Raw genomic sequence first — 14,242 nt, forward strand, 5'->3', positions numbered from 1 at the left:
AGAGCGGTACCTATTTATCTACTTGCACTTCCTCTTAATGCGTTTCTCCCTATTGTCCTGAGTTTGAGCATCTTCAGAGTCCAGCCTTTGGTAAAGGCTGTTCTCCAATTGGAGCGTTCGCAAGCTAGTGTTTCCCAGTTGTCATTGTTTATACAGTGGTACCTCGGGTTACAGACGCTTCAGGTTACAGACTCCACAAACCCAGAAATAGTACCTCAGGTTAAGACCTTTGCTTCAGGATGAGAACAGAAATCATGCTCTGGTGGTGCGGCGGCAGCGGGAAGCCCCATTAGCTAAAGTGGTACCTCAGGTTAAGAACAGTTTCAGGTTAAGAACAGACCTCCAGAACGAATTAAGTTCTTAACCTGAGCTACCACTGTACTACATTATTTTTAGATTTGCCTTGAGAGAGTCTTTAAACCTCTTTTGTTGACCACCAGCATTACACTTTCCATTTTTAAGTTTGGTATAGAGTAGTTGCTTTGGAAGACCAGTCCAGAGGGGTGGGCCTGTCTGTGAGCTATGGGGACCAGTAGATCTCACTTAGTGTACGGCAGCTGTCTATGTCCTTCCTATTCCTCCATTAACTTTAATAGGGAAGTAGGAGGTTACCTTACACTGAGTCAGAATCTTGGTACACCTAGCTCAGCATCATGCACACTGATTGGCAGCGACCCTCCAGGGTTTCATATGGGGTAGATGCTAAGGATTGAACCGGAGACCTTCTGCATGCATAGGAGGTGCTCTACTACTAAGCTAAAGCCCTTCCTGTGCCACCATTTATCTCTTCCTTATTCCTCTTGCCTCTCTACCATTTGTATTTGTGATTAATATCTGTGCGTTTCCCCCCTTTTGCTTTCATTCATGACATCAAGGCTAAAATTAAGATTTATCCTTCAGGAGGAAGATCTGTCTTCCTGAATCATCTGTGAAGAGCTTAGCTTCCTTCCTCTCCCCCCCTCCCACCCTCCCATCTTTAACAAAATAAGATGTCAATTACATAACTTCATAGCCCCAAGTCAAGCAGAGGATAGCGGGTAGGGTGGGAGAGAATCCAAGTTCCTCTGACCCAACTGTGATGGCAGCAGCACATTTAGACATGCTTCTCCACAGGATCCTTCCATTTCCACCCAAGGAGCTGCCAATCCCGACTTTTGAGAAACAGATGAATTAGCTGATATATTCTAAAAAGGAAATGAAGTTGAAGTCACCCTGGCCAGTTTCCACTTCAGCCACCTAAGCCGTGATTAGAACTGCTTTTCTCAGTCTGTTACACTTTGTATTCATTCTGCCGCCTCAGTTGTGGGGAGTGCTGTTGGAATTGGCACAAGTAGTAAAAGGATGAGAGAAGGCAAGCCATTAAATGACAGAGGAATTTCCCTTTCCTCTGCAAACTGTAATAATAATTAAAAACAAAAAATATATATACTGAACTGTGCCCTCAACCAAATGCAAACTGAAAATTTACATGAAAATAGACTAAAGGGAATATGAGACAGAGATGGATTCATCAAAGTAGATCTTTCCCTGCAGCTTCTGAATTTAAACTAACTCCACTCCTGTTTCTTATTTCTCTAAGTTTAATGAATACTAATAAATAGCACTAGTGATTATTACTCAATTGCTGTGTAGGTGTAGATAATACTATGATTTTCTATTTATGATGAATCATTTATATATGCATAAATATACACACCTTCACTACTTATCACAAGGAGTCCTGTCAATTTTCAAGGAGATATATATGAGGATGCCTTTAGAAGGAAACACTGCATTTGAAGTATTCCACACACACCAAATTTTTTTTTGTTGCTTTCATCAACATCTTTCCACCAACAATATTAAATTCAGTGGTCTCAGATCAAAGCTGGTTTCCAAGATTATTTTTCCTTTCTATCTGCATACATCCAAATTTTAACAATGAATCCTTTGCCTACATGCTACATTCATAAAAAAGGCCCTTAGATATATAGATATAGCTGGATAGATTGCTACATTATTTCGGAAATAGAGCAATTATTTTAGAAGCTCTTATTGCCAAGGAACTGCTCCACTTTATCCATTAATGGGCTGTGGGATAAAGAGCTCTGAGGCAACTTCCCAGGGATTCTGATATGTTTATTTATGTGAGCAATGTGAAGGATCATGCATGGGGAGTGTTACTGTCTGGAATCCGCCTTGCCTGGCCCCTACAAAGGCCTGAATCCGAGCAGGAGGCTCACTGCTGACCCCGCAGCTGCTGGGCCTCCTTCTCTTCCTCCTTCCTCCTCTTCCTACCTGATCACCCTCCTTCTCCACTTGCATTGACAGTGACAAGAAAGATCAGCAGCCTCCTTCTGCTGCACGTTCCATCAGTGGAAGGATTTCTGCTTGTGCAACAGAACATTCCCTCCCTGCACCCCCAGTGCTGTTCTAGGGGTTCTCCCCAACCCCCTGGAGTAGATTTATGAAGGAAACATGGCACAACTGGGAGAGGAATTGGGGAGAGAGTCCTGCTGCACAAGTGAAAACACTTATTTTGGTGTGACAGGTTAACCAAACACCAGTGGCGTAGCGTGGGGGGTGCAGGGGGGCCGGCCGCACCGGGCGCAACATCTGGGGGTTAGGGTTAGGGTGTGCAAATCCATGGGTTAGGGGGCGCAAATTACTTGCCTTGCCCCGGGGGCTGACAACCCACGCTACGCCACTGCCAAACACCACCCAGAATATAGAATATATTATATAGAAAGGTGGCAGAATTAACACTGGCATCAATTATCCAAACTCAGTTCGTAGAATCTTAGAGTTGAAAGGGACCCCAAGGGTCATCTAGTCCAAACCCTTGCAATGCAGGACTCTCAACGAAAGCATCCATGACAGATGGCCATCCGACCTCTGCTTGAAAACATCCAAGGAAGGAGAGTCCACAACCTCCTGAGAGTCCACAACCGCCAGTGTCAAACAGCTCTTACTGCCATAAATTTATTCCTGATGTTTAGTCACAATTTCCTTTCATGTAACTTGAATCCATTGGTTCCTGTCCTATCTTCCAGAGCAGGAAGAAACAAGCTTGTTCTATCTTTCATGTGACAGCCCTTTCGATGTTTGAAGATGGTTATCATATCTCCCTTCAGTTTCCTCTTTTCCAGGATAAACATACCCAGCTCTTTCAATTGGTCCTCATAAAGCATGGCTCCTAGACCTTGATCTTCTTGGTCACCCTCCTCTGCACATGTGCCAGCTTGTCAATGTCCTTCTTAAATTGTGGCACCCAGAACAGGACACAGAACTCCAGGTGTGGTCTGACCAAGGTAGAAGAGAGTGGGACTATGACTTCCCTTGTCCAGAACACTATGCTCCTTTTGATGCAGCCTAGAATAGCATTAGCTTTGGTTTTGTTTTTTGCTGTTATATTACACTGTTGACTCATGTTGAGCTTTTGGTCTCCTAAGACACCTAGACCCTTTTCAATGTATGAACTACTAGCAAACTAGGTGCCCTCACCTTATATTTGTGCATCTGGTTCTTCCTGCCTAAGTTTAGAACCAGACATTTATCGCAACTGAAATTCATTTTGTTAGTTTGGGTCTGGTTCTCCAATCTGTTAAGGTCATCATGAATCCTGATTCTGTGCCATTAGCTACCCCTCCCAGTAGCTGAGCTGGCCCAAGCCTGGGTGAGCGAAAATGAGCCTTTGAAACAGAGTTTGATTTACACCAGCTTTTATGCCAGTGTAAGTTCTGCTGACTTGCCAGGTCATGTGACTGAAAGAGGTTTGGAGTAGGTGCCACGCCTCTTCCATATCCCCAGAATGCCACTTTTGGGAGACTTTTGTCAGCTTAAGGTCAGCTGTCTTAAATTCTGCTGGCAGAGCCCTGGCTGAGGCGGCATAAGCTCTGGTTTAGCAGAGTTGAGGGAGTTATCCTGACAGAACTCTGTCTGACAGCCCAAGACCCACCTATTGAAAATTTGCTCATCCTGGCAGATCCCAGGTTTGGATTAGACTGTAAATTTGTGAGCATTTGGGTTTGGGTTTTTTTGGCAAATATATACATATGGCTGATTAATATTCTACAGACTTTTAAATGTGTCTGTGGGAAGGGGGGCTATTATTTTGCTGTTTTGTTTTACTTATTTAATCCTTTTTTAAATTATGTGAGCCGCCCTGAGATATTATGATGAAAAGCGGTATATCAATCTATTTTTAAAAAAATGTAAATAATAAATTAATTTATTGAGATTTTAGAGTTATACAACAGTTACTTTAAGTAACCAATTCAACAACAAAATTCCCACTAATTTTGCATCTTGAAGTATTTACAGGGTAGTTTGGGGTATATATGTAACTTTGTTACATCCATGCTTTTGTTTACATTTTTGCCTTAATTTATTTTCTTCTTTTCTCCACAGGATATCTCATTCCTGGACTGTGTTATCTTAAAACTTCAAAGAAGCAAAGGAGAAAACAAACCAGCAAAAAACGCATAGAGGCCTGGACCTCAATGTTTAGCTGTGGAGACCTGCAGGAGATCTGCAGCTTAGCTGTGGAGTCAGTTGGGCTTGAGCAAGCCACTTCCTTTCAGCCTCAGTTTTTCAATCTTTAAAATAGGTATTGCAATAGCTACAAAGTAGGCCAGCTGTGATTGTGGTCAAAGTCTGGATTGTAAAAGAGACCTACGTGTGGGAACAATTTTTAAAATTACAGAGCTGAAAATTCAATTTTGTGCATGTATATGTGTGCATTTAGACAGATAGCAGCAGCAGTGTGCTTGATTGGTTACCGAAAGCTGCTTCTTTGTTCAGAGCTGATATAACTTCTGCTCCCACCACCCGCCATTAAAGCAGAAAAGCAAGCATGTTGGATTTAAATCCAGCTGCTCATATAACAATTGCCTATGGATCATATTTAATACTCATATTTATTATATAAGTATGTGCATATACAAAACAAAACCCAGTGTAATTTTTTAACGTAGATCTTTTTAATAAAAAAAAAGCAACTGTATAAGGAATACTGCTAAGATAATGTTTCCCTTTTCCACGCACAGCTAGATAAAGCCTATCCCCCCCCCCCTTTTTCTCTTTCACACACACACACATGAAAAATCTCTCTTTAGTTACTTATTTCTTTTCCCCATGGTCAGGTTGGCTGCATCTCCAAACACTTGTAAGTACTGTATGTTCTGTCATATCCTGAAGTCATGCATTAGCACCTTTTCATTCAGCAAAGGGTGAGAACAGATATCTTTTGGCAGCTGACAGCAGGGAGCAGGCAGAGAGGAGGGGAATGAAGCTGTAGGACTAGGACACTGTGGTGGCCTAGTGGCTAGCATGGCTAATGTACCAGCTGTGAATAACCTCTTTTTTCTTATCCCATCCACCCAACAGATGTCTCTCTGTCATTGTCATGTCCTCAAGCTATCCTGGTAAATGATTTGTGCATTATAAGTGAGTCACCAAGGTGGCAATTGAACCTCTTCACAGCTCAAAATTGTTGATGTGTGCACTGAGAGTGAAGTGTGAGTGAGAGAGAGGGAGGGAGGGAAAGAATGAGAATGAAAGAGGGGAAAATAGGGAGGGAGGGGAGGGGAGGAAAGAAGGAGGAAGAGGGAAATGTCAAGGTTACCTTGTTTTGCCTGGAGAATCAAATGGGAGGGCAAATTAACTCCTGGCTCTGCTTGATCTTTCGGATCTCCTTGACAGAGGCAACCCCTTCCTTCCTCCCTTCCTACCCGAGCAGATGTAAATATCACTTTGAAAAATTAAAAAATGAAGAATGCAGCGATCTGTATTGTGCGCCTGCTTTGGTACTGTGGGAAGAATGTTAATAAATATACAGAGAGGCTGCAAAGTTTGCCCGTATAAATAATGTAGCATTTCAAAGTGTGTCAGTAAATGTAATTGAATTTTTCAATGTAAAGATATAGTTTGGTTATAAATTGGAGTCATGCTTGACATTAGTTGGGCATTAGGAGATATTAATTAGATACTACTCACTTCTTTTCGGTTTCTTTTTTTCTCTGTTAAATGAATAATCAGGAGACAAAAAAAAATTGCAAGCATGCAATTTAGAGATTTTTTTAAAAAAAAACTTGAAAGCAAGCTGCTTGGTAATTGTTAGTGGGGGTAAATAAATGTCTTTTTAAAAAAACCTTGTCAGTGTGCCGTCTCAAACATGCTCTCTCCAATACTAACACAATACGGAGAAGCTAATCCATTATAATACTTTGTAATGATAATAAGATACGTTGAACAAGTAGCCTAGGGAAAAGATAGTAATAGTCACCTTAAGGCAGAGGAAGAATAGCAAGCAACTGTACACTTTTACAGGAGGCTGATGACAACATTTCCTGTGACTTTGAACTTACTTTGGCCATCTCTGTTCTGGCAACAATTCTGCATATCAATCAGACTGTGATATTTCTTGCCTGACATTTGGAACGTAATGTCTAAAAATTTACTTATGTGATCTTTGCCTGTTGGCACCCTGTTCATATGTAAATATATTAGTCGGGTATTTGCCTTATGCTGGCAATGCTGCCTATAGCTCTTGTGTGGGGCTATCATGACCTCCATATATCTAGCAAATGCTGGCTATATTTCCTCCTTGTTGCTGATCATCCAGCAGCACTTCATCTTGTTAATCAGGCTGTTTTGTTGCCTCAGCTAAGCACAGCACTTGCTTTCCTTCCTTCTTGTATGATTTACTTGGGTGGTATCTTATTAATCCTTCTATGTTTATCCATAGTGCATTAGTCTAGTTCCCAGTCTTTTACTCCACAAGTTTTCACCATGCTTATTTTTTTTATCCCAAAGTCAAACAGGATTTTCTCCCCTTCACTTTTTCTTACTCCTTTTTTTGACCTTGTATTGGGTCACTTATAATCCAAAGCACCCCTTCCCTGCTTCCCTCTCATGAAACCAGTATGACAGATTAGATACAGGTTGCAAAATCCCTTTTAGGGCATTCAAGCAAGGGTTTGCTCTTGAGTACTTTGTGGCTTTTCACCTCACAGCACCTCCTTCCAATGTGTCAAAAGCAGCTGGCAAAACGCCCTCTGTGTTTCACCAGTGGTTTTTCAAGGAGCTTGGAAGGGCCGCCCCAGAAAGAGGGAGTTTAGAATCCTGCTGCATCGTGCCTGGGAGGAAGGGCTTAGAGATTCTGAATACTGAATAGCATATAAATGCCTGAAATAAATACCTAAGCTTGTGTTGAAATTGCTGACACATCTTGCATTAGCTGTAGTTTCCAAATTTGTCTTCAAAGGCAGCCCTATGTACAATGCATTGCCGTAGTCTAACCTGGTGGTAAAGTCTGTTGCATGAAAGCGTTCTTGGTTCACGGGACTTCCGGATTAGCGCCATCGGCGAATGGCGGAGTTCCTCCGACTGGAGGAACTGGCTCCGTGGAAACTGGGTCTTCCCGCCGCGGCGAAGGTGGGGACCTGCTAGAAATCCCAGGCGGAGGAAGCCTGGGAACGTGGGGTTCAGCAGGGCACCAGGAGCGCCCCCCCTACTCACAGGGAACCCCATTTTGGGGTTCCGGAGTGAAGTGGGGTGAGCGGCGCGGTGCTGCGAACTGATTGCTACTTTCATGGAGTGAAGCCGCACAGCCATTGCCGGAGAGCGCTGACTTTCTCCTGTGGACAATTGGATTTAAAACAAGTACCCGTGAGTAGAAACGGAAAATTGGATCAAGAAATATCTTAATTTGGCACCGAAGCGGGAAGGTTCAAAACAGGAAGTCCGCCTTCCGCTTTTTGTATAGAGACTGAAGCAAAAACCTTGTAAGCTAAAGCCTGGGAAGTCGTTAAAAAAGTCTAAATTTCCTTCATTTATAACTACTGAAACCCCCTTGGAAGCAGGAGAAAAGGGGGGGGGACTTTGTTTAATGCCTGCAGGAGAGGGAGTGAAGAAAGATAAGTTTCCACTGTCTCTAACTTGGGAACGGGGTGTCAGAGACAGAAATTGTTGGAGGGGTTCATTGACTGTAAATGGAATACTTTGACAGATAGCTAAAGAAGAGAAATAAACTGATTCCAATGTTGCCTTTTGCATTCTAAAGAAACAAAATATCTGAAAAATGAAAGTAATTTTCCTTCGTTGGACTTGCCTTAAAAAGATGGATACAAATAGAAATTGTCTTCTCTAGAGGGAGCTTGCTAAATTGTTGCTGCAGTCTACTTGAGGACTCTACAGCTGTGAGATTAAGATCGTGGGACTAGTCCTTTTGACCTTGACTAAATATGAGCTGGGAGGAAGTTTTGGTGCTTGCTTTATGCAAGGCAAGTGCTTTGTTGGAACAGATGCATGAGAAGATGGATTTGATGAATGAGAAAACGGATTTCATGACTGTTGTGGTCAATAACTGTGGACAAACAGGGAATATTGATACAGAAACCATTCAGGGACCAACTCAGGAACCTGTATTGATTGGGCAAGTGCAGAAGATAATGGAGGAGGTTGCGGTTGCACCTCAAATAATACAAATGGAGAGATCCGAGGCCCTGCAGGAGCATAAACCGCTGTTTTTGAAGATTGAAGTTGGAGTGGGCCAGGGGGAGCCTGGAGCTGAGGAGGTTCTCAACTTTGGAGAGACTTTGAAATATGCTCTTAAATATTTTTTGGACTACATTGATGACTGTGGGGAGTGGGACTGTGGGGAATGGGCTGGTTTGATGAAGGGAGATGGAGATAATTTTGGGTTGGAACCTCCCAGAGACCTACTCAATGAGAAAGGAAAGAAATTAAGAAAGAGACCAATAAAAGACAAGGAAAAGTGCAGGTATAAACAAGAAGAAGAAGATCTGCAGAAGGGACATGGAAGAGACTTAAGGGCCTCGGACATAAGATTACCAGGTTGATGGACTAGATGGAATGGACAGTAAGGACTGACATGACCCGAGACCAGGAAGAAGAGACGTTGGATGAAGATTTGAAGAAAATTTATAAAGAAAAAATTTTATTTAGGGAATTAGCCTAAAATTAATGAATATTAGGGAAAATGTTGGAATGAAACTATATGGCTCTAGTAGAAATGATATCAGGAGTTATGTATAATTGAGTATTAAGTTTCAAGCTCTAAGGTATTTTACGGTAAGATAAGGTTAAATAAATTAAGGTAATTTGAATAACAGAATATGGGGAAAAGATGGAAAGGATTTGTTGAGTTAATTAATAGGTTAAATTGTTAAGATAAATTATTTAATAAAAATTGAGAAAGATGGAAAGAATTTGCTGAAATAACTAATTAAACTAGAATACAAAAAGGGAGGTGTGAGGAGGTCAATGAAACATGCAAATGGAAGTTAAAGATATGTAATATGGGATTTGTGTCTTTTTTTTCTTTTTCTTTTTTTTATCTTTTTGCTGTATTGTTGTATTGGTTTTTATGTTTTGCTTTTTTTCCTTCTTTTTTATGTATTGTAGTGTTGTTTTTTATTTTTTATTTTTTCCCTGTAATTCTGAAACTATTAATAAATATTATTTTTTTAAAAAAGAAAGGGTTCCTGGTTCACTTAGAGGTCCTACCTTACTCCTGAGCAGCACTCTAGCTGTGAATGGGACTCTGTCATGCTTCTCTCTAGTCAGGATTTTAGGATTAGGATTGTCAGTTAGCAATGCTAGTTCAAGATACATGAAGAAAAGCAAGAAAGTTTTTGTTTTGATAGGTTAGTTAGTTCACCAAGCACTGCTCCTAATTTAAAATAGGGCAATTCTGACTGACAGATTGTTTTACCCTTTAGTCACAAATGGGTGGCTCTATAATTGCAAACCATGCTGAGGATTTTGCTGCTTATTTACACTGACTTAACAAATATAACAAGGGTAGGGAATCTTTTCTGGTTAGCAGGCCCCAGATCCTTATCTCCCCACCCCTGGTGGACCAAATATGACAGAAGAAGGGTGGCACCCATCTGGCAATCACCTGACATCACTATGATCTCAGGTGACACTACGCTTTGAAGGCCAGATTCTTGGGACTTCAAAGCACAGCCTGGGAAATAACTGAAAGCTCATTTGATTCTCACAACCCTGTGAGGCAGCTTAGTCTGAGAGACTGTGACTGGCCCAAGGTCATCCAGCAAGCTTCTTAATGGCTCAGTGGGTATTTGAACCCTGGTCTCCCACATCCTGGTCCATTGATGTAGACCTTTTTTAATGCAATAACATTCTTTCATTAATATTTTGAACATTTAATTGGAAAAGCAATGGCCATAAGCATGCATAACTCTGCTTAGGATCAAACTGCATGCAATCATTCATTCTCCTCTAGGACCCTAGGCATCTTCTCATCTCCTTTAGTGGTCTTCTCTTCCGCCTCTCACATATACACTCAAAGGTGCCCACAAACACCAGAACTAGATGAAATGACACCGAGTGCATATGCAAAATTGTATTTTGCCTCTTCAGCAGGGCATAAGCATCTTAGAGCAATCACTTTAAATCGTGTCTCAATCAAGAACATCCAGATCTTCCGACACAGAAGATTATGTTGGTTTTAGGGGGAGAGAAGGCTTTTTTTGCCCAAATCCTGTGCTGATGCTATGTAATTGTAGTAAGGCAAAAATCCAATCATTATCAAATGAATGAACAAATAAAACATACTAAAATGCAAATTCTGACTGGTTGATGCTACAGCATAGATATATCATCCAGTGTCGTGGCTATGAGGAAAGCTCTAATGGAACTTAGGCAAACACTCAAGGAAGTCAAGATCAGCTTAAAGGTTTCCCAAAAGGTTTTTTTAAAACAAAAAACTGTGACCATGATTTGCCAGGTTCAGAAACCATGCGAAAGATTTTGGTTTTTTTATTTCATTGGTTAGTTGCTGGAAGCTGAATTAGCAATTCTATTTACATATTAATTTGATATGCATCCCTCTGTACCTATTGTAGTGGCCAAATTTGATCCCTCAAGCCATCTGAATTTGGTGAAGAGTTTACGTTGCGTATATGTTTCCCTTTGAACAAAGAAAACTAAAAGATTAGTTTGGTGATTATTGCTGCGATTTATTTGTTGATTCACCTTTGGTTTTGTATTCATCATATCAGAGCTGCAGATTCAGCATTGGCAAAGCTGCCAGAGTGGAATTGTCAATCCGTATTTATCTGCGTACTGACATAAAAGTGTGTATGTGTAGATGGATAGATAAACAAGGTAGACAAATAAGCAGATAAATATAGCTAGGCATGGCCTTGTTCCAGTCTGCACATGGGTATGCGTTATATGCAAAACACATTCATACAGCTAATGGCACTCCAGTTGTTGTGGGCAATTATAATGAAAGCTGCCTAGCACTCATGGAAGCATAAGAAAAGAGAGGCCCTTGGTCACCACCCAAGGATGTCAGCTGCTCTTGCTGGGCTTGAAAATAACAGTCACAGCAATACTGGCTAAGCTGGTTTACTGTAATCAGTTCAGGGAGACAAGGGAAAACTGGATTTGCTGAAATCTGGGGTTATTACTTAGATTAGGTAAAGGTAAAGGTACCCCTGCCCATTCGGGCCAGTCTTGCCAGACTCTAGGGTTGTGCGCTCATCTCACTCTATAGGCCGGGAGCCAGCGCCGTCCGCAGACACTTCCGGGTCACGTGGCCAGCGTGACAAGCTGCATCTGGCGAGCCAGCGCAGCACACGGAACGCCGTTTACCTTCCCGCTGGTAAGCGGTCCTTATTTATCTACTTGCACCCGGAGGTGCTTTCGAACTGCTAGGGTGGCAGGCGCTGGGACCGAACGACGGGAGCGCACCCCGCCGCGGGGATTCGAACCGCCGACCATGCGATCGGCAAGTCCTAGGCACTGAGGTTTTACCCACAGCGCCACCCATGTCCCATTACTCAGATTACAGATCCCTTAAAAGTTCCTGTACATCTAACAATTTTACACTACTCTGAAGCTAACCTACTGTATTGCTGCATGCACACACTCTTACCCAGGGTTCAGTTTCCTTGGAATGAGGGACAGTGGAGACTTGTGTCTTCATGATAGATGGCTTTTTTTACACATATATACAACCTGAACCTGGGATGTGGGTGACACTGTGGTCTAAACCACAGAGCCTAGGGATTGCTGATCGGAAGGTTGGCAGTTTGAATCCCTGCAACGTGGTGAGCTCCCATTGTTTGGCCCCAGCTCCTGCCAACCTAGCAGTTCGAAAGCACATCAAGTACAAGTAGATAAATAGGTACCACTCCCGTGGGAAGGTAAACGGCGTTTCCATGCACTGCTCTGGTTCTCCAGAAGCAGCTTAGTCATGCTGGCCGCGTGACCTGGAACCTGTCTGCAGACAAACGCCTGCTCCTTCAGCCAGTAAAGCGAGATGAGTGCCGCAACCCCAGAGTCGTTTGCGACTGGACCTAACGGTCAGGGGTCCCTTTACCTTACAACCTGAACCTACAATGGAGAGACTCACAGCATCAGCACCCCAAGAAGGTCTTGCTTCTCCCATAACCACAGACTTGGATTCAAGCAGAAATCAAACATGTCTCTCCCTCTCAGGCTTCTGCCTGCAGCCTGCTTCTCAACCAGCTCACACATACCTCATCTCTGGTTTAATCCTTCTAACTACAAGCCAATTGAGGGAGGGAGACCCACCCATTCGCCCTCTGGTACAGAGCCATTTCCATTATTACCCTAACAACCCATACTTAGGCAATTACCAAGAAGCTGACAATTGAATCCTTGCAGGATCCAGGAATTAGAAGGGACTCAGGCATATAGCCTAACTTCCCCCACCTGGAAAAAAAGCCTCACCACAGTATCTTTAAGCAAAAAGAAGCCTTGATATCTGGGAAGTAAATGCTGACTAACAGTGCCTTTGTTCTTTTGCAACTTATCCCCACCCCCCGCATAAAGCAGGATCAGTGGTAAAATGTAAATAAAAAACCCTAAATTGCTTTATTCGCCGTGCACATTCTGCAGTTAAAGTGAATGAAATCTCCTTTGAGGAAACATCTGACTAAGCAAAATAATGGTTATGCATTTGTGAAAATGCTTAATGAACTCCCCAGTTAAAATGCTGTTATTTTAGAATCCATTACAATGTGTGTTAAATTAATTTGAGGCTCCGTGGTTGAAAAACCCTTCTCCCCACCCTTCCTTTTTTAATATACAAAAAATAATTGACCTTAGTTGCACGTGAGGGGGACAAAGTTCCTACACGGTCAGGAATGTTGGCAGTAAAGCCGAATGCAGGAGTCCACTAGTGGAGGAGTAAGCCTTTCACAAATCTTGTCTCCATAATCATTTGTCTAGTGTAAGTTCAAAGTCAGGGAACTTGCCAAAGATCAGACACATTTTTTTTTTCTTTAAACAGTGCATATTGTAAATATTCTGGCTGGCATTCATTTTCTGTTTCTTCCTGTTCTAAAACATACTATGCCTGTAATGTTTGGGGTTATATCTTATAGGCTGAAGGAAAATGTATCGCTTGTCCACAGAGTAAAATATTTCAAATAATGGTATGCAATTCTCAGCTACTAGAAGCTGAGTAAAAAATCAATGGGGGTGGGGACACAACCCAAAAACGTTGGGATGTACAGTGGTACCTTGGTTTTTGAACTTAATCCATTCTGGGAGTCTGTTCAACTCCTTAAACCATTCAAAAACCAAGGTGCAGCTTCCGATTGGCTGCAGAAGCTTCCAATCCAATGGCGTTCAGCTTCCAAAAAACATTCGCAAACCGGTTTGCAGCATTCTAGAACCGATTTGTTCGACAACTAAGCTGTTTAGGAACCAAGTTAGATACCAATCTCAATTGTCCTTTAGCTGAATTTTACTGATTGTTCTGTCCAAGCAGTTGTGTCAATCAGTGTATTGAGGACTCAGCTAGATTGGTAAAGAAAAAGCAATTTATATGCGTTCTATATGTGACAGAACACTGTGTCACCAGATGGTGCTGTGGACTCCCATTTTTCCATACTGGATTTCCCTGTTTAGATTTACAATATATATAACTGAAACGCTTCTTTGATGTGTCTGGATCCAGCCTTAGAAACATTTATGCCTCCCTGATGTTCCTATGCAAAATCTGGGTATGGAATACTAAGTAGAGCAAAATAATAATAATAACTTCAGACCTAGAGTATTTAACTCCTGATCCATGTGTGCTCTGATGCCCCATGTTACTGAGGTCACTTGTCTCTGCTATTCCCAAGATGCATTTTAAAAGGGAATCTCAGGAGAGAAGCTGCTAACAAGAGAGGGAAAGTACTCATGTTATTGACTAGGTCCAAGGAGAGCCTTTACTCCATTTCCCAAG

General features: G+C 42.0%; 1 long non-coding RNA gene across 2 annotated transcripts in view; it reads left to right on the forward strand.

Moving 5' to 3' along the window:
* LOC308458357 overlaps window positions 1–14,242 on the forward strand; it is a 489,707-nt gene that overhangs the window by 384,155 nt on the left and 91,310 nt on the right. For both annotated transcript variants that reach the window (XR_013977269.1, XR_013977270.1), the window contains one exon: window positions 4,390–4,588. This is a non-coding gene — a long non-coding RNA (uncharacterized lncRNA). The remainder of the gene's footprint in view (window positions 1–4,389; window positions 4,589–14,242) is intronic.

The sequence above is a fragment of the Podarcis pityusensis genome (genome assembly GCF_964106645.2).
Source record: "Podarcis pityusensis genome assembly, chromosome: 11".
NCBI classification, from domain to species: domain Eukaryota; kingdom Metazoa; phylum Chordata; class Lepidosauria; order Squamata; family Lacertidae; genus Podarcis; species Podarcis pityusensis.